The sequence below is a fragment of the Apostichopus japonicus genome, chromosome 20 (assembly GCF_037975245.1).
Source record: "Apostichopus japonicus isolate 1M-3 chromosome 20, ASM3797524v1, whole genome shotgun sequence".
Taxonomy (NCBI): Eukaryota; Metazoa; Echinodermata; class Holothuroidea; order Aspidochirotida; family Stichopodidae; genus Apostichopus; species Apostichopus japonicus.
Genome location: NC_092580.1, coordinates 3,253,345 through 3,274,147, shown reverse-complemented (window position 1 = coordinate 3,274,147; position 20,803 = coordinate 3,253,345). Strand labels below are relative to the sequence as shown.

Genomic DNA, 20,803 nt, shown 5'->3' with positions numbered 1-20,803 from the left:
GGCGGAGCATCCATACAGTCGGGGGGGGTGGCGATGCCCCCCCCTGACGGACTCAAATGGACTGCTGGCGCCCTTTTCAGTTTTTTACCACTTTTTACTTATTTGGGATTAATGACTTTTTTATTGCGCTCTCATCTACTGAACCTATTGACATTTGTCACATTTTGTTGGTGTAATTTTCTGACGAAATGCTCAAACAGCTATTTATTCTTTGTTTATCTGCAAATTAGCAAGGCCCGGAAAGGGTCATTTCCGGTGATCCAGTGAGTATGTTTACTCAAATAATTTCTGTACGCTCCGCGCCAACCTGTGGTGGCGCTCCGCTTAGATAGTGTCGAAATTGCCCCTACAGACCATTCTTGCCCCCCCTCCTGACCAATACCCTTTGCTCCGCCACTGTCTTCATGCCCATGAATTTAGCAGAAAAAGAGGTTTAAGGTCTCATGTGTAGTGTTGCTAGTTCAAACTAAAATTACTGCCACATATTCTTGTGGTATTTCATAATTTATGAGAGTATTCTTGATGGTAAAGATGTCTTGAAAGATACTTATGAAAACTCATAGCAATTTTCAACCTTCAGCTTAACTTGGGAAACGACATTTGAAGTCTCCGACTGGATAGTGCTACATAAAATGAACCACAGCTAGTACTAGGTACATTTCATTATTATTTTCAGGAAGCTTTTTTGGATGAAAGAACCAATACAGGATTCCTTGCAGCGAGGATAAAAAACATTGCATTCTTGCTCCTGTATAACAATAAAATGCTAAAGAAAATTCATTGTGATCAGTTCTTGACATGTAAAGTAAATCCTGGAAATTTCTTGCTTGCAGATTGAACAAGACTTCAGGTTATTGTTTCCAGAGGAATAACCAAAGCTACTGGAACAGTGGCTTCTCCTTAAGCAGAAAGTTATTGCTCTTGCAAGATAAAGCACTGATATAGAAGCCGCGGCTGAGCTGTTGGCAACAGTGGACCGTGGACCATGTAAGGATTTGGATTTTTTAAAAAATTTTTTTCTTATAAAAGCTAGAGTTGGGAAGTAAGTAAACAAAGATGTTTCACTTTATCCTCTCACCATCCCCTACATCACCAGTTGACACATGCAGAGCTGGTAGAACTGACTTTGTTGACTTTGTTGCAATACACTCATTACTCAGAGGATGGTGATCAGATGCCTTTGTTTATTAATTAATACTCATGCATTACTTGCTAATGTGGTGAAGGCCACTTTAAATCTATCAGATGGAGTGAAAGCCCATAGTCTGTTCAATTGAAATCATGCTACTGGTTTTCAATGCATGAGGAAAACCTCCATCATCATCTGTAAATATTAAAGCTTACAAATAATAGCCTCCCCCCCCCCCCACATTAGTTGTAATCTTGACTGGGCAACATCAGCACATTTCCCATGTAGAATACAAGTGCAGATATCAGCTATACAGCCAAATTATGTAATATAGCATGCCACAGGAAGCTGCATGAGAAACTACCCAACAGCTAAAATGCTTACAGCTTTCTAATGGCTTAGTAACATCAGCTTAATTAGAAAGAAAATGATCAATATACTTGAGAAACTAGCTCAGGTTTTTAGGCTATGCAAAATAAAATCTAAACCTCCCTCCCATGTAAATTTCTACTTTTACAGCTTGTGGTTGATAAATTCCAAACAACAAAAAGATCATTTAACTGAACACTTAGTGCCATGTCTCTTTAATTAATACCATTTCATATTACTTTCTTAGGCAAGGACACAGAGACCGCTACCATACTGCTGGTGCTCTGTCTGTTACCACCTGCAAACCATGGACGTACAAGCTGGAGTGTCAAAATTGCCAGGGATTAAAGCAGTGGACTCTTTCATTCAGTTTGGAAAGGTTTGATAAAATTTTTGTGTTAAATGTATTTTGCAGTGAGAAGTTAGGTGAATAGAACACTGCTAGCAGCTCCCTAAACATCAGCAGTATTGCCCCAAGTATAGGATTGCTGTAATTTAAAAGTTTCATATGATTATGTAATCACTGAAACTGTTTGGTTATAGCCTGCTGAGTCAATATGGCAGATCTAGACTTTAAAGCATTTTGTAATTTTTCCAAAACAAAGTGGATCATAGCTGTGATGTCACTGCATAGGGCACGCCCTATTGTAAAGTTTGCCCTAAGTGTGCTACCAAGTCTAAAAATTTTGTCTATATGGCCTTTTACTTTACTGTGGCCAACAACTGGTATTATTTGCAACGAAAGTCTTAGTAGTTCCTCCTGTTTCTGAGGAACCAGATTTGATGATCATAGTTTTTTTGAGGGCACTTCAATCTAAATTGCAAGAATGCGTTGTCTTAAATGCAAAGCTAATCTTGAAAGTGTACCTAGCTGGTTACTAAAGCACATGATATTATGACATGGGTTTTACGATGGGCAGAATCTATTGCTGAAATGTGGTCAGGGGGCTTGTTGTCAGACAATTTTCTCATTTTGTGGATTCAGGAAGCATTTAATAAAGCATGCTCCATTTCCATTACCAGATGGACCTCAGGAATGCATGGAAAACAATTTGATCAAGGGATAATGTTGCAGCTATTGATTATGATGATAATGTAGAGGGAGATAAACTTGCTACCTCTGAAATCCCTTCCTCTCAGGAACTACAGAATCAGGAGGACTAATATGTAAACTGTCTGAAACCTCAAAAATCTCTCAAAATACTCTAATCCAATTTGCCAACTCAATGGATAATATTATAAGTGAAATCACAAGTAGTGTTCAAAGCTGTTGTTGACAAAACCTTTCAGGAACATGAAGTGGAAAAAGATCAGAAACATCTATTCACAAAAAATAGGTGCATTTTATTTTGTTTTAAAAAAATTTCACTCCCAGGATTACTTCTACTTTGAATAACATTCACTGTGCTGCCTTTTGTCACACTTAAAGATGTAAAGAAATATGGGTTTGATCAAATTCTCAAACACATAGTGAAAGATATAAAATTACCTGGCTGAACATGGTATTCTACTTCCAAGTGGACATTAAAAAAAAGGTATTAGTACGCAGTTTAGTGCAGACAATCTTGGTGCTAACTCATTATTTAGTTTTGTAGGGAGCTTTTCAGCAAGTCATTAGCGCCGCCTTTGTTTGACCAGTGGTGAAGATGCACAACTATTTTACAGCCAAAACAAACAAAGAATCCTACAATTTGCATAATTTGCATGTGCAACAGACAGAACAACTTCAAACTGTTCATGTTCAAGGTCTAAAAAGGGAGTCAGTTTTAAATAGTTGTGCATTCTTCCAAATTCTTCGTAACTTTTCTCTGGATGTGATGCATGATCTTCTTAAAGGCGTGGGTGGTCCAATATGAAATTAGACTAGTATTGTCATATTTAATATCAGGTAGAGAGTCACCTCTAATGACGTTAGATTTTTGGAATACAGAAATCACAAGTTATGATGACGGATCAACAGAAAAGTCAAACAAGCCCTCCCCAATTAATTTACGTTCACATGGCAATTCTATTGGTCAAAAAACTATGCAATCTCGGTGTTTAGTAATACAAAAACAAACTTAACACAGTTGGTGTTAATATTAATACCAGAGTTTTTGTAGTGCACCAACTTTACCCTCCCAACAGCACCCCGTACAAATCTCCCCTTGTGTTATATGCTGTTAAATCATGAAAGAGGTATATCCCCGAGAATTAAATACTTCTAGAGTGATTTTGCACCACCGTTTTCTCTTTTCTGTTATTGTTGTGATTATTATTATTATTATTGCTGTTATTATTATTCAAATTAATATTTCAAATGGTATTTCCTGGTATTTTCCTTTAATAGTGGCTTTGGACAATTGCAGCCTCATTAGACAGCACATTTTAACCACGACTGATTGACTACGAGAAAGCAGCTCGAATTACAATATCCTGTGTCATAGTGAACATCGAACTTTCAGCAATTTCAATGCTTGTGATTGGTCCTTGTTCTGAGTCTGGAGGGACAACAATGGACGTAAGTAGTTGCAATAAGATTACAAATATCATTACCTATTCTAGCTAGATCAATTTGGTTCCCTCTCAGCATTTGTACAATAGCTGAAGTTTACAATTCATACTGCCACAACCCCCAGTCAAATGTATCTGGATAATTGGAGGTAAAAATGTGCGAAATTGCATCGGTCCAAGTTGGAATTTGTTTCCACCATTGGCAGGTTTACTATGGGGCTGACACAGTTTTTGTGCTGTTTGTAATGCTGGTAAAGGTAAGCATGGTAGATAATGGCAGAGTCAGAAGTATTCCTAACTACTGTGCAGTAGTTCACCTTGGCCCCAAGGTGGCAGCCAACACCAGGACTGGCACCATTTGATTTGTTGTCCTCACAGTTATTGGTTTCAGTCAGAAGCTTGGCAGTAATTTGAACTAGGTACACAGTCATCTCGTCAGGGATAGTTGAGTTGTAGGGCGAGTGCGGTAAGACCGCTGGAAGCTGCAGGTGAAACACTAGGTATATTTAAACGTCACCTAGTTTTCTCAGTGAAGAAGACATTTTTTTTCCAAACAGTGAATGACACCATTTGCTTAATCAAAGTTGTAGGCCTAGTCACGACAGCAGCTTGTGACTCTGAAATCATCCCTGCTTTCCTTTAATTAAATTGCTGACTTTCTCTAGCTATATTGTGAGCTTTTTAAGTCATTGAAACACTATTAGTACGAAAGAGAATTACATTTAATAACTTAAGACCTAAATGATTTTGAGTAATATCTACAGATTCACCTCAAAGACACCTTAATTGCTTTGTGTGTTATTCGTGTATATAGAAGCATCGAAACAATAACAGATAATGATTATATGAACTCATACTTTAATAGTTATAGTAATATCGGTCATAAATTCTGGTTTGATATGATCACAATATTCACAATCGTAAACTATTGCTCTTACTTCATCATGAACCAATACAAGCGTTTTAACAGAGGGCTCCGTCATGTGAGTCCTGAATGCACATAAATCTGTCATGTTTATGAATCTTTGAATGTATGTCACACGATAGCTTCAACGCTCTCACAAGCATGCGAACATGTGACACCGGACTCAACTTACTTGGACGGACGAAGTAAGCGTTTCAGAAAACACTAGTTACGGCGTTTTAAAACAATTTGTTTGACTTGATACCTCAAAAATTTGCTTTCACAAGATCTCTTCTTCAATATTTGTGAACAAAATTGAATACACCGGTAGCGATTAAATCATGATACCATTATTATCTGCCTCCAAAGATTGCAGCTAATTGTGAAGTTTCACAGAACTAGATAGGACCGATACAACATCATCCTCTGTTGGTTTAGGAGTGACTGGAGAGCCCCATTGTCTTTAAATTGAATGTTACTTTCCACTGACATTAATTCACACTTCAATACGTTATCAACTTGCTCAATAAATTTTGTATTGATTAATTGTTTGTACATAGCTTAAAATTTGGCTTACTATTGCCGCAAATTTCATCTTGTGCTTTTGGGCCTTGAATTAAAAACCTCCAGAATTTTTCTGTCAATCTGAAATTTCCTTCCCTCCCAGAAGAGGCAAAATGACTAAGAATTAGGATTGTACTGTATTTTTGTGTTCTTTCTAGACCACAAACAATCATCGCAAAAGAAAACACTGTGGCTAACCAGTGGAGGAGCTAGGGGTCTTGGTCAAGGGGGGCGAGAATGGTCTGTAGGGGCGCTTGCGACACTATCTAAAGCGAAGCGCCACCACAGGTTGGCGCGGAGCGTACCGAAATTTTTTGAGTAAAGATACGTCCTAGATTGCCGGAAATGACCCTTTCCTGGCCTTGCTAATTGCAAATAAACGAAGAATAAATAGGTGTCATCACCAACAAAATGTGAAAAATGTCAATAGGTAGATGAGAGCGCAATAAAAAAAGTAAATAATCGCGAATAAGTAAAAAGTGGTAAAAAGCTGAAAAGGGCGCCAGCAGTGGATTTGAGTCTTTCAGGGGGGCATCCGCCCCCCCTGACTGTATGGACGCTCCGCCACTGCGGCTAACCTAAGCTTGTTCTCATAACGTCTCGCCATGATACTGCTAAAAATCCATTAATATGGTTTTCTATTGTATTGTAGGTATTCATCCTTCACTTTTGTTTGAACCAATTACAACTCAAGCGTAAGTTAATTCATTGATACTAATACTTAATGACAGCTGTATAAGATGGTCATTATATCTCTGTGTCACTATCGGTGTCTATCAATTTGCTTAAGTTAAGTCAGTATTCCCAATAAAATAAAATTAACTCTTTAATAAAATAATAATAATAAAATATAATAAAATTTGATGGCAACTTATCATAATTGTTTCAATCTAGGCATTTTTACGATTTGAGGGTTAAACATACCATGCGAGGTCGGACTATACGTGTTGCATAGAATCAGAAAATAGAAACTTGATGAAGTCGACGCTACTGATTCTATATAGGAAATTGTTGTTTAACAATAAAATAAATGTAAGTCTTTTAATAGGTCTTAATGCAATTAAGTATAGGCTTCTCTTTACTATTGATTCGTATAAAGATGATTCGATTGAATGCCTCAAACTACCCCACCCCCACACTCACCTCCTTCCTCACCACACCCCCACCCCATCTGGCTGACAAATGTTAGTTTTCACTACAAATATTTTTTTTTTTTTTCTTCAGAATTGTCATCTTCATTCTTTTATATGCCCCCCAAAAAAGAAAAAAACAAAAGGTCGTTTTCAATAACCTGACATCAAGTTGTCGTCTAGCTAGCTCAATATCCTGTGTCAACTCAGACCGAGACATGACGTCATGTTTTTTTGTTGTTGGTGAAATTGAGTGACGCAAACACTTAGAAAGGCTTATTCTTGTTAGGTAAATGCCCCACGATGTATAGATGTGCTCAATTGTTTGTGGTACCCATTCTTGCATGTTGATGAGTGGGCGGGGCTTAACGTAAAATTCTAATAATGGCAATATCTCTTCAATCGTTTGTCTGATTTAGTTCATACTTGGTATGGTGGTGTCAGTTGGTGATAGCTACATGATCATATAATCTTCAATTCATTCTCATTATTGTTCATGAAGGGGCGTGGCTAGAGTGTTATCACTGTGAAAAGCTTGTAAAACACGATATCTGAATACCAACACATTGAATCAATGTCATTCTGGGTAGGTAGATACCTCATGATGTGTAGATGTGCCTATTGTTTGTGATTCCCATGCATGAATATTAATGAGTGGGCCAGGCTTTAACCTAAAATTTTTAAGCTGTTAATAAATCTTCAACAGTATGTCCGATTTAGTTCATACTTGGTATGGTAATGTTATTACAAAGAATATGCTCTTTGCAATAACTTTGACTTCATTAATATTCATGAGAACATACAGCCATCCAGGAAAGTTCAAGGAAAGTTGATATGTAGTATTGCTTTAAGCACACTCTAAGTGGCCAGTTAGCCAGTATCATCCTCTGAACTTCAAGGGGACAACAGTTTATCTCAAATGGTGAAAAAATTGGCTCAAGGGGTCAAAAGGTTATCTTAGTTGGCCTCCAATTGGGCATTTGTTTTGTGATTTATCCAGATGACTTGTAGGTTGTCAAAATATTTCCCTCTGTGTATGTACACAAATGTCTTGTAGGCTCTCAGTCTACAGTAACATTAGTAATTGGAATAAAAATTCTATACTGTAAAATCAGTACAATGAAATAACTGGTTGATGTTTTGTCAATATGGATTACTGATTCCTGGTAACTTTCTTCATATGTTGCCGCGTTGGTGAATAAATGATCCTCTTCATTTTGGTGTTTACAAGTTCATGTATATTACCGTGTATGGCTTTAATACCACACTATTGTATTGCATATAGGTAATCACTATAGGTATAAGTAAACAACATAGGTATAAGTAACCACTAAAGGTATAAGTAACCACTATAGGTTCGTAATCACTAGAGGTATATTAAAGAACCACTAAAGGTATAAGTAACCACTATAGGTATCGTAACCAGGTACGTGTAGGTATTGTAACCACTAAACTTTTTCGTGTTCTGGTTTTCATTGCAAGGGAACTCTCTATAGCTTTCTGGAAATATTTTGTGACAACTGCCAAAGTACTACTGCGGTATGAACTTTCATTTTAGTACCCAGAGCAGTTACAATCCTCGTTTATGAGGCCAGCAAATGTTTGCAAAGAGAGAAAATGTTAAGAAGTTGTAAGTATTCAAATAAATACAAACAGAAAACAAAACCAAATACGGAAGGAGATAAGATCTGATTTATGAAGGTGAAATTTGGGGTGTTATCATACTGGTTTGCTTTAGGCAAAAAAATGTATACTTTCAATGGAACCCTAAATTAGGGTGTCTTTCATAGTAAACATAGTACTTTGTGGGGAATTGCGAGCTCTTCAATCTCTGAATTATTGAGATACAAAGGTAGAGATAATAGCAGACTACTGTAACTGACTAACTGTATTTATTATGAGACAGACACCAGGTTCAGTGGAACATTGCAAGGTCACAAAATGAATGGAACATCTTTATGTTCTGTGAAATTTCTTCGTTCGAGGCGTAGACTGCGCACAATTATGATTTTTTTTTCTACTTGACAGTGTCCTAAAAACCAACCGAGTGTGTGGGGTGGCGGCAGTGGTGCAAGGGAGGTGCGTGGGGGGCGGGGCACAAGTCGCTGCATTGGCAAAGTAGTTTATATTTTACATCATCTCTCATAGTATACACTTTCATAGATAAATATATAGTTGTTAGCTTCAGTTCCAATAGTCTTTATATTTTCGCCAGAAATATCAAAAATTTCCCACGGAAGCTTTTCGACCCAATAAACAAATATCGTAGGTGCGTTTGTCAGGGGTAACTCTAAGCAACTTTGTACTCAAATTCCCGCACCAGTACCATTGACCTAGTACTTCGTTGAGTTACCATAAGGTGGAATTGTTTAATAATAAATTATAGAAAAACGTCAATGTCCCTGATATAAGTAAGAGATATTCTGGATAGTGTATACTATACCCACAACCGCATAATATCCATTACATTTAAGTAAAGCAAGGAAACACTAAACCTATTTCATGGCTAACTATATAACCCTGATATAAGTAAGAGATATTCTGGATAGTGTATACTCTGTATATGTATATTTCATGACTAACATCAATACTTTCAGTTTCAATACTTCTGATTGGTTCAGATTCCATCAGAGACAAAGGTATGATGTCACGAAAAAATCCAGTCACATCTTGAATCTCCATATAAGAGGGACATCTTTTAACATCAATGGTTGAGTACACACCACAGATATCATTGCTGAATCTATTTAGATCGCACTCTCTCTCTTTGAGCTTTGCACAGAAACTGAAGTTTGACCCAAAATCGTCACATCCCCAGTCAAAAACGTTTGGATAGCTGGAGAAAGCGATGTGCGAAGTTGGGTCAGTTGATCCTGGGAAATTTTCCTCAAGTAAGTTTTGCTCCTTTTCGGTACAAGACTGATCATCCTGAATTTGGACTACCATGACGTCATCTCCATTCCAGAATGTGACAGTTCCGTTTCCGGAGTCTTGAATACTGTCGATGTATGTCGTCATTCCGTGGCTGGTCGAGTAAGGATCCAGCACCGTTTTCCTGCTGTCTGTGATGCTAGCAAGGAGAAGCATGGTAGGCAACGATACATCAGACCTAACTACTGAGAGAACAACACCCAAACCCCTGAAAGATTCTATCTGATCTTCTGCCTGGCAATATGTATGGTCGACAGTAGGTATAACCTCTGTGACGTCACCAAAATATAAACCGATCCCCCCGAAGCGTCTCCGATCATATGGTGAGTTTGGCCTAGACGTTGGGAGTTGAAGATCAAGTTCTGTAAGATGAGGAATATTTTCAGAAGAAATGATCGTGAGCTACTGTTTTACCCTTAAAGGAATAAGCATATTGGCCCCAAATGTGCTAGATATTTAAATATTGTCACCTTTGGTCAAAATTCTTAAACTATTTTTATTACAACCTTTGAGGAAATTCCCTCATTGGGACATTCAGTCATCTTGTGTGTTCCTTAAAAATGTCTGAGAACAATTAGGAGAGTTAAGACCTCCAGGAAAGTCCTTTTTGAAAACTTCTAGCAAATATAGCGTGTGATAATTTGGGGCCTATACAGACTACCTTTAAGGCTGTGCCATTCTTATTTTCTTAATTAACCTTTGGTGAATAAATCATTAAGAAGTAAGGTAAGAGTATATTTTCAGATCCTCCTATATAGGTTTTTTATGAAGTATGTTTCACTTATATGTTTCAAAAATTGAATGTTACCCAAAGAAGGAAATATTCATGGCACACTACATTGCCTAACGAGGCATGACGTCATGCAAGTAATATTCACAGTTAATTGCGCCTGTGAAACATCAGAGCGGTACTAAGAAGATTATTAAGGCAGCAAATTGTGCACGACCTGGATTAACCATAGACATCACATTAGTGATCATCAGTTAGGCTATGGCATGGAACCCATGTCATTTTGTACAATCTTGCTTGAGAAGCTGACTTCATTTCAGCAATAAAACCACGAGAAAAATAACATTCTAAAATACTGACATTTTTGACTATACATTCTCTGTGTCCATTAGACGCAACATTTGATTCACTTACTATCTCCGCAAACTTCATCTTGCTCTCTGAGTTCTCAAATCAAGTCCTCCAGGATCTTCCTCTAAACCTGAAATCTTCCTCCCCATAAATGAGCTGAGGAGCTACGAAGATTGGGGATGAACCGCTGTTCACTAGTGCCATTGACAAACAGAAAAAGTGAAAATATTAACATTAATTTTTCACTGTTTGCGGTGGAACCCTCCATGTTGTTGAATATAACCAACACTACTAAATGTTCAGGAGTTCGATGTTATCATACCAGAGTTTCTGTCGGCTAATAAACTGACTCCTGGATATATATATAGCCATAGAGTATTTGGATTAATTGTACCGTTGTGAATATAGACCCTGTTTTTACTATTCCTTTAAAAAAGCCCAATGATTTAATTAACGATTCAGTGATTTTTATTGCCACAAAGTGACGACGCATGTTAATGGCTTTTTCCCTAAGCATATTGATATATAACAACAATGCCTGCAATTAAAACTCTCAAACAATACAGAGGATACTAAATTTAAGGGTAGTTATTTTAATATGATTTAGACTATTTAACAGTCGTATCTCATTAACTGTGCAGTAAAGGTTGAAGTTTGTACATTTTAAACAGAATTGAGCAATTTGATTATGCAATGGATTCTTTCCTATTAGAGTAACACCCTTAAATGTGCCTAGTCACATAGGCTGGTTTGAGACTTTTTTCTGTGACGTCAGAGAAGTACTGTTTACGTTGTTTCTACTCTGCTTGAATTTATCATAAAAGTATAATCGTTTGGAATATCGTATAACATGGTTTAATTAATTACGGTACATTTTGTAAATAGACTTATGTTCAGTAGGATCTTTAAATAACGTGTAAATAATAAATTCTTCCTTTTGATTGATTTTAAAATGCCCTTAGTGATCCAGGGGTGTTTTTTAGTGCGTTTCTTTTTTGGATTGAACACTTGAGTAGGAAAGCAATTATTATACGTAGTATTGAAATAATAGTAAAACGTATTATAAGAAGTATTAACATATGGTTCGTTTAGGACATTGTCCCATGTAGTTTTCCCAATTTCAGAAGTGAAAAGTTTTATATTATTATCACTGTAATTACGTGCATAAATGGGATTATTTTGTCGCGATTAGTCTTGAGGGCATTGACAAACACTGGAAAGTGATCAGTGATATCAGTTACAAAAATACCCGATGAAAGTTTAGAATTACTATTAGTAATAATATTGTCAAGCGAATTGATCACTAGTAATCTTGAAAATGATTTTATCACGGTCATTTTCATGTTTCCCATATGTACCTTTCTCATAGAAAAGGAGGGAGGGCGAATCTGTACGTAATGTAATCAGAAATACTTTTAAAATGTCACCAAAGAGACTAAAAATTCTTTTCGACTTTGTTAATAATAATGTGTTTTAAGAGACACCGTACATACGTTGCTCGGTTGGGTTTACTGGTATAGTGGCAAATGGAGACCAATATCCTCACTTAGTGGACCTAATGTTATAGTCGTGCATTGACCTTGAACAGAGGGGCCTACCGTGAAAACGTACGGAAAATTCATCCTTTTATATCTCAGCGAGACAATTCCACTGGATACAGAAAAACGCCCCAAAAGTCATAAGATGTGGTCATTATAACAATCACATTAAAAAATATGTATGAAAAGCAGATTAAAGATGTGATGGAAACTCAAATGTTGACCAAAAAACGATGTCCCTACGGATGCCGTTCAGTGACATTCACATAATTTTCTGTGTAGTAGGGTCTGTAGCTCTTTCGTGGAAAAACTTTGGAAGATGCTTAAAGTTGAGAGTTCATCCGTGCTTTTGATTAATGAGGGACATAGTTCATCAATTTTTGTGACGAGATTCTCAGCGAAATCAATAAATTATATTGACCAACATGTTTAATGACGTTAGGCCTATGTTACGAGACCATTTGCATTGTTTCGTTGTAAATGTAATGATTTCTAATGGATATGCATCTAGCATGTTATTGTTAGTTTATCATCGGTCAGGCGCACACGGTCGTGGTCAAAGGTTAAGCTAAGTAGCGCGAATTATGATCTGTATATATTAGCTCACGAAAGGTTGTACGAGCAATGCGGTTCGCTTCCTGACAGCCGTAGGCTAACAATTCATACGTAATTGTAATTTGTAGCCTATTCTGTATGGGGAGTAACTGCCAACGAATGTGAATGGCAGATATATTCACCAGCTCGAAGGTTGTTCTTAGTTTTGTGGAGCAAGTTAGTACTTCACATTGTTTGAGTCAGCGAGCGTGATAAATTAGGCTAGCCTATCATATAGTAGGTTCGCTTAGGCCTAACGGTAGGCTAGCTCACGTAGGCACTGGCGTCTATAGTAAGTTGGAATGCTACAGTATTGGCCTAGGCCTAATATGATATTCCCTAGACTATAGTATTATGAAAGCAAAAAAGGTCACTTTATATCTGCTGACAAAATACTAGACCTAGCTGGTTGGGCATAATTACTTTCTGGTTAAGGCTAGTACAGTAAGAATAGGCCTAGGCCTCCTAACTTAATGGCCGTGGCTATTCTTACGACGAGTCCTAACAATTATTTATAAACTATTCTTAAGACATTGGCGAATTCATGCGCAGTAAGTAAATAAAGCAACTGCGCATGTAGTAGGGGTAACCCCTAACCTATCCCTATAACCCAACCCCTAACCGGAAAATATTGTTACTCCTAGTCGTAAAAATAGTACTCCTAGACGTAAAAATAGCCATGTTAAAGCAACTGCGCATGAGTAAAAGGGAATTATTGTTAAGACTAGTCGTAAGAATAGCCACTTTGTAACTTAATTGACTTTAAATTCCTACCAGAGTAGCCTACCATAGCCTTTGCCATCTAGCACTTAACAGTAACACATCCTCAAGGCTCAAGAAACTAACTCGCAGCCAGAAAAATTAGCTCAGGATGAAAGCTTTCTCTCTTTGCTATATTTTCTATTTCTATCAGATAGGCAAGGCCGTCTCCTGTTAGTTCAGGACAGGAAAAGCGTCGGTCTCTCCAACTTCCAAGAATAAAAACCTTAGTTTCCTCCCTGAAATTTTAGGGGAGGAAACCAACTTTCTAGCTCTGCGGTCTCAGTGACATTGGTGATGGTTCAAATGTATGGAGAAAACTCTCCATGCAAGTTCATATTAATACCTAGTGTAGGCAACTAAATTGATATACATGTATTAATTTGATAAACTAGCATAATTTTGACCTGAAGCTAGGCTTAACAGTATTGGTCCAACTCTTGGCATATCTTTATCAGATCATAGACTTCTTTTGATGCCTAAGGCATGATTTTATGGTCGGCAGAACTGCTTCACTGAAACTTCGATTATTATTAAACCGAATTTAAACTTTGCTAAGTCGACCTCTCATTGTTAAGTAACTGTCCTTAATTTGGTTTTTAATTTGAAAACATTGATTGAAAGTTGTGAGGAACACAACTCATGGTAAACACATATTAAGAGTATTGAGAGAAGTGCAATATATAGTATCTCTGTCCTTGTTGATATAGAATATTATTACACAGGTGCTAGAAGTCATGGAAGCACATGAGGGTTTACCATGAATATACCAATATGTTGTTGGTACTTGTGTAAGACTGAAAAGCCAGTTTTCATCTCTGCTAAGTGTACACTCAAAATTGTTTGGCTGATGAAATGTTCTCAAAATTGTATTGAATTCATTCCTTACTATTGGCTTGACCATTATAGTGAACAATATACATCAAAGGAAGTTTTGGCATTTTATGAAGTACTCCATAGGTTTGATAGCAATGTCTAGTAAGGTTCATTAATGAGTCATATTGCAAGAATTAAAAATAAACAGGCACTTAGTCACAAAAAGAGGTACAGTTTTTTCACGTTTGTAAACATTCATGGGCAAGGCAGCATACGCAAACTGGAAGATGATCTTATGTAAATCTACTAAAAAAAACTACTAAAATTTATTTCACACCATATATATATATATATACATATATATATATATATATATATATATATACATATTGCTTTTATATTTGTCTTTACAGCAATGCATTGGCCACACTGATTCACAAGAAGACTCCATGAACTGTGAGTGTAACATCGTGCTGGAGGTCTGAGACATTGAAGATTCTGTAATGCTTCCGTTTGGGTATGCACAATTTACTATAGTAACACAGAAATGTTTAAGCTCTGGTATTCGTTTCGTTTCTTTCTGCCATTAAACCACAATGATATACATTTGTTTATACATAGTTATATCAATGAGGCAGCAGTGAGGGTTGTTTAGGTAGTCAGGGTGAGGGAGGGGAGGAAGGGAGGGCTGTAACATATTGTACTGCAACCTGTAGTTAAGACCAACCACTGCCAGTCATACCTGGAGGTTACATACTTACCCTGACCCCAGCCACCATCCTAGCCTATCTATGCCCATATATGGATTTAAGAGTAAATGAGCTTATATAACAGATTGTTCTACTATAGTACTATATACTCATTATGACTATTGAATACAGAGCCTCAACAACTGGAATAACCTGTCTTGTGTTATTATTACATTATAGTTATTTATTAATTATCTAATAAGTTTACATGGTGTCAGAAGTAAACACCATTGTGGACATTTCAAAATGGATCAGTTAAAGCAACCAAGTTCATTAAGTCTGCAAGGAAATCTGGCTGAAAACTGGAGAAAATGGAGACAGATGTTGCTCCTATATCTGGAAGCTAGTGGACTAAGCGCTAAAACAGATAAAGTAAAAACTTCAGCACTACTTCACATTGCTGGGGAGGACGCTGTAGAAATCTATAACTCCTTCAAATGGGAGGAGGAAGGAGATTGCTGGAAACTTAACAAAGTTATGGATCAGTTTGAGGCATTTTGTAAGCCAAGAAAAAACATTACCTGGGAGCGTCATATTTTTAATACACGCAACCAAAAGTCGAGTGAGCCTATCGACCAATACGTTACGGATTTGAGAAACAAATCTAAAGGATGCGAATTCGGGGAACTCACTGACGGTTTGATTCGCGATCGAATTGTATGCGGCATACACGATGACCAAGTACGCAGACGTCTTCTTAGGGAGGAGTCTTTAACACTTGGCAAAGCGATCGACATTTGCCGCGCCAGTGAAGCGACTTCGGCGCAAATGAAATCATTGGCAGGGGAGACAAACTTACCAATACACCAGGTAAGATCGTATAACTCTAAAACACGAGGAAAGTCACAAAAATCGCAAACCAGTAGTGGTAATAGAAACTGTTACAAATGTGGACGATCTTGGGATAGGGAACATGACTGTCCGGCGATAGGTGCCAAATGCAATTCGTGTGGGAAACTAAATCATTTTGCCGTGGTATGCCGAAACAATCAAAAATTGGCGTACACGCAAAGCAACAGCAAGAAGCAGAGATCTCAAAGCCAAAAAGACATTCGAGTGATAAACCAAGCGACTGGATCGGACACTGACAGTGAAACTGAATTTTTTATCGGTATGACAAAAGTGGAAAAAGCAAAAGGCCCGAAAACAGACAAAAACTGGGAGGTTCAGCTGTCTCTAAATGAATGTTTAGTCAACTTCACAATTGACACGGGCGCAGAGTGTAATGTGATTAGTAAAAGTATCTACGAGCAGATAACGAATGAACCACCGAAGAAATCAAAAGCTAAACTAGTCGCGTACGGAGGACAAAAGCTCAAAACGATTGGCTGTGTTGACATAGCCTGTGAATATAAAGACCGGTTTTATGTGATAAATTTTCAGGTCGTAGATGGAGTAGTTCCTTGTCTATTAGGACTACCGTCATGTGAGCAGCTGTCATTGATCAAGAGAGTATTTAAGACTCGGGAGTTAGACAGTGAAGAATCAACAGCAGAGCTAGATCTGCTTGAGAAATACAAAGATGTATTTACTGGACTGGGATCAGTTACAGATGTAACACACCATATAACCGTCGACCCCACCATTGCCCCGGTCGTACATCCACCGCGTAAGGTCCCAGTAGCCCTCCGAGAGAGGATACGCAAAGAACTAAATCGGATGGAACGTATGAATGTTATTTCACGCGTTCGCGAGCCTACTGCATGGGTGAACAGTATGGTCACCGTAATCAAGCCTAATAAAATTAGGATTTGTATAGATCCGCGGGATTTGAACAAAGCCATCAAAAGGGAACACTTCCCAATGCGCACGATAGAAGAAGTGATTTCGCGGATGCCTGACGCCCAAGTATTTTCTGTGCTGGACGCCAGCTCTGGGTTCTGGCAGGTCAACCTTGATGAGGAAAGTACCAACCTGTGCACATTCAACACACCTTTTGGGAGATACAAGTTCCACCGCCTACCATTTGGAATCTGTTCTGCTCCAGAAGTCTTCCAAGATGTGATGAGTCAGGTGTTTGAAGATCTGGAAGGCATTGAAATCGTAGCCGACGATATTCTTGTGTGGGGAAAAGACGACATTGAGCATGACCAACGATTGGAACAATTGTTGCAACGGGCAAGAGACAGAAACGTTAAGTTAAACAAGGACAAATGTCAATTAAGAAAGCCTCAAATTTCATTTTTGGGACATGTGTTAACTTCTAATGGACTGAAGCCAGACCCAGAAAAGGTAAGGGCGATAAGTGAAATGGAGCCTCCACATGACAAGGAGAGCCTCCGGAGGTTCATGGGGATGGTTACCTATGTGGCAAAATTCATTCCAAATTTGTCGGTAGAAAGTGCGCCCCTTCGGGCACTACTAGGAAAAGGTGTCCAATGGGAATGGGATGAAACGAAACAAAAGAGTTTCCAAAAACTAAAAGAGAAAATCACAAAAACACCTGTGCTGAAATTGTTTGACGTAAACAAAGAGGTTACTATATCTGTAGATGCAAGTAGTCAGGGGCTTGGAGCTGTGCTACTTCAAGAGGGCGCCCCAATAGCCTATGCATCAAAATCAATGACCAAAAGCCAACAAAATTACGCACAAATCGAAAAAGAAATGTTAGGGATTGTATTCGGTTGTGAAAGGTTCCACGAATATTTGTATGGTCAAAAGTCAATCAATGTCGAAACCGATCACAAGCCCTTAGAGGCAATATTTACAAAACCGTTGTACCAAACTCCCCACAGGCTCCAACAGATGCTTTTGAAAGTTCAAAAGTACCCTTTGTCAGTTAATTACAAACCGGGTAAAGAATTGTACATAGCTGACACTTTGTCTAGGTGTAGCTTGGCTGAAATGGCTGATAATCTAGGAGAGAAAGCATTTGAAATAGCTCAGATTCAGATGCTTCCTGTGTCAAATGAAAAGTTAATTAAACTAAGACAACTCACAGTAGAGGACATTAGTTTGCAAACTCTTGTGAAATATATCGGAGAGGGTTGGCCTGAGACACGGTCAGAACTTCCAGTCTGCGCAAGGCCTTATTGGAGCTACAAGCATGAAATTACTGTCAATGACGAGATACTATTCAGGGGTGATAAAGTTATCGTTCCACTAAAAATGAGGCGTGACATTCTGGCGCAAATTCATAGTGCTCATTTTGGCATTGAAAAATGCAAACGAAGGGCCAGGGATGTTCTATTCTGGCCTCAGATGAATGCTGAGATTGAAGATCTTATATCTAAATGTGAGATTTGTAACAAATACAGAAATCAAAACACCAAAGAACCCCTGATGCCGCATGATGTTCCAACAAGGCCATGGGCAAAAATTGGTGCAGATTTGTTTGAATGGAATGGTAAAGATTATTTAATTTTGATTGATTACTATTCGGGATATTTTGAAATGGCACATCTCCCAAACACGAAAAGCGAAACTGTAATAACAAATTTGAAATCTCAATTTGCACGACATGGGATACCAGACACACTTGTAAGTGACAACGGGCCACAATTTAGCAGTAATTGTTTTTCTGAATTTTCACATTTGTTTCAATTTCACCATACAACTTCTAGTCCGTACCACCCTCAGTCGAATGGTATGGCCGAAAAGGCTGTGCAGATAGCAAAGGGCTTGCTTACAAAGACAAAAGAGGATGGTCAAGACCCATATTTAGCATTGCTTGAGTATCGCAATACCCCCAGAGATGACATCCTCGGGTCACCCGCCCAACGACTATTTGGACGCAGAACTAAAACAAGACTACCCACTAGTGAACGGCTCCTGCAACCCTGTATATTGAAACCGGACACTGTAACCAAACGACTTGCTGAAAAACGACAAATGCAGAAAACCTACTTTGACAGGCAAGCAAGACCCCTAGCCCAACTTTATCCCGGTGAAAACATAAGAATGCAAACAGAAAAGGGGTGGGTCCCAGCAACAGTGACTTCTCGAACGGGTCAACCCCGCTCATACATTGTCGAAACACTTGATGGTACAAATTATCGTCGAAACCGTAAACACCTTCGTAAAACTAAGGAAAACTATGACTCATTGAAAGAGCTTGACATGCAGCTTGTTGACCCAGAAAGTGAGGAGAGAGACATGCGAGAGAATACTGAGACTAATGAAGAGATACGTAGAAGCTCTAGACTAAAAACAAAACCTGTCTGGGCGAAGGACTACGTCATGTAAATAAGATATTCTTAATCTATGTATTTAACCACTATAATGTTTGTATTTAACCACTATGTTAAAATTTCATGTAGTCATTATATTTTATACACTAGTTGTTGTGACATCATCTAACTTACAAAGAAAGGGAGATGTAACATATTGTACTGCAACCTGTAGTTTAGACCAACCACTGCCAGTCATACCTGGAGGTTACATACTTACCCTGACCCCAGCCACCATCCTAGCCTATCTATGCCCATATATGGATTTAAGAGTAAATGAGCTTATATAACAGATTGTTCTACTATAGTACTATATACTCATTATGACTATTGAATACAGAGCCTCAACAACTGGAATAACCTGTCTTGTGTTATTATTACATTATAGTTATTTATTAATTATCTAATAAGTTTACAAGGGCGTGTATAAAAATGAGTCTAGTTGCAATGTCTACAGTATCTGCTTTCCAATATATTACATCTTCTTATCTTTTACAATACTCTCTCAGGTGAAAGAAGAAGATGAAGAAAATGGAAGGAAAATTGTGAGTCTTGAATGTCTGTAATGAAGCTGGATCAGGTTTAGAACAAGTGGTTGAAAGATCATAAACTCTACCAAATACGAGAAGATCCTTCAAGCCTGTCCTCTACAGAGAGATCTTGAAGTGCTATCAGGAGGTGATTTAACAGAAATTGGAGAAAAAGTAAGATTCAAGGGAAACATCAGTGTGAGCCAGAATCATTAACATCAGTCTTGTCCTCTCAACAGTTGATTGTTGTCAAGATCAGTGCTAAATGTACGAGACACGGTGCCTTAGCCTGTTGGAACCAGTCAGTATTTGGTGTGGTCTGTTTTTGCTAAATATACAAGACACAGTGCCTTAGCCTGTTGGGAACAGTCGGTAATTGGTGTGGTCTGTTTTTGTGCTAAATGTACGAGACACGGTACCTTAGCCTGTTGGAACCAGTCGGTATTTGGTGTGGTCAGTTTTTGTGCTAAATGTACGAGACACTGTGCATTAGCCTGTTGGAACCAGTCGGTATTTGGTGTGTTCTAGTTTTTGTGTTAAATGTACGAGACACAGTGCCTTAAGCCTGTTGGAACCAGTCGGTATTTGATGTGGTTTTCTTTGTGCTAAACTACTATTCTTAAGAAAGGCTGAACAAGTTCCATGATATTGTTTGAACAGAGTTACACCTTCCACTCACTTAATGTAGTCTGTTTTTGTGCTAAATTATTGAGACATGGTGTCTTAGTTTATTGGTATTAGTTTTTAATTAGTGTTGTCTGTTTTGTGCCAAATGTAGGAGACATTAGCCTTAGCCTATTGGAACCAGTTGAACCAGTCGGTATTTGGTGTTGCCTGTTTTTGTGCTAAATGTATAAGACCTCAGCCTTAGCCTATTGGAACCAGTTGGTTATTGGAACCAGTCGGTAATTGGTGGTGTGTTTGTATTAAATTGATAAGTTCTGCCTTAGTTTATTGATATGAGTTGCTAATTAGTGTGGTCTGTTTTGTGCTAAATTAATGAGACCCATTGCCTTAGTTTGTTGGAAAGAGTTGCCAATTTGTGTG

At 38.0% G+C, this 20,803-nt stretch overlaps 1 protein-coding gene across 1 annotated transcript in view; it reads left to right on the top strand.

The window, feature by feature from the left end:
• Positions 1-20,803, top strand: part of LOC139960871 (uncharacterized) — a 56,815-nt gene that overhangs the window by 23,434 nt on the left and 12,578 nt on the right. Inside the window, exons 15-19 of the mRNA XM_071959537.1 lie at positions 834-987; positions 1,746-1,877; positions 3,828-3,998; positions 14,722-14,825; positions 19,736-19,930. The gene's annotated coding sequence lies outside the window, so the exon portion shown is untranslated. The remainder of the gene's footprint in view (positions 1-833; positions 988-1,745; positions 1,878-3,827; positions 3,999-14,721; positions 14,826-19,735; positions 19,931-20,803) is intronic.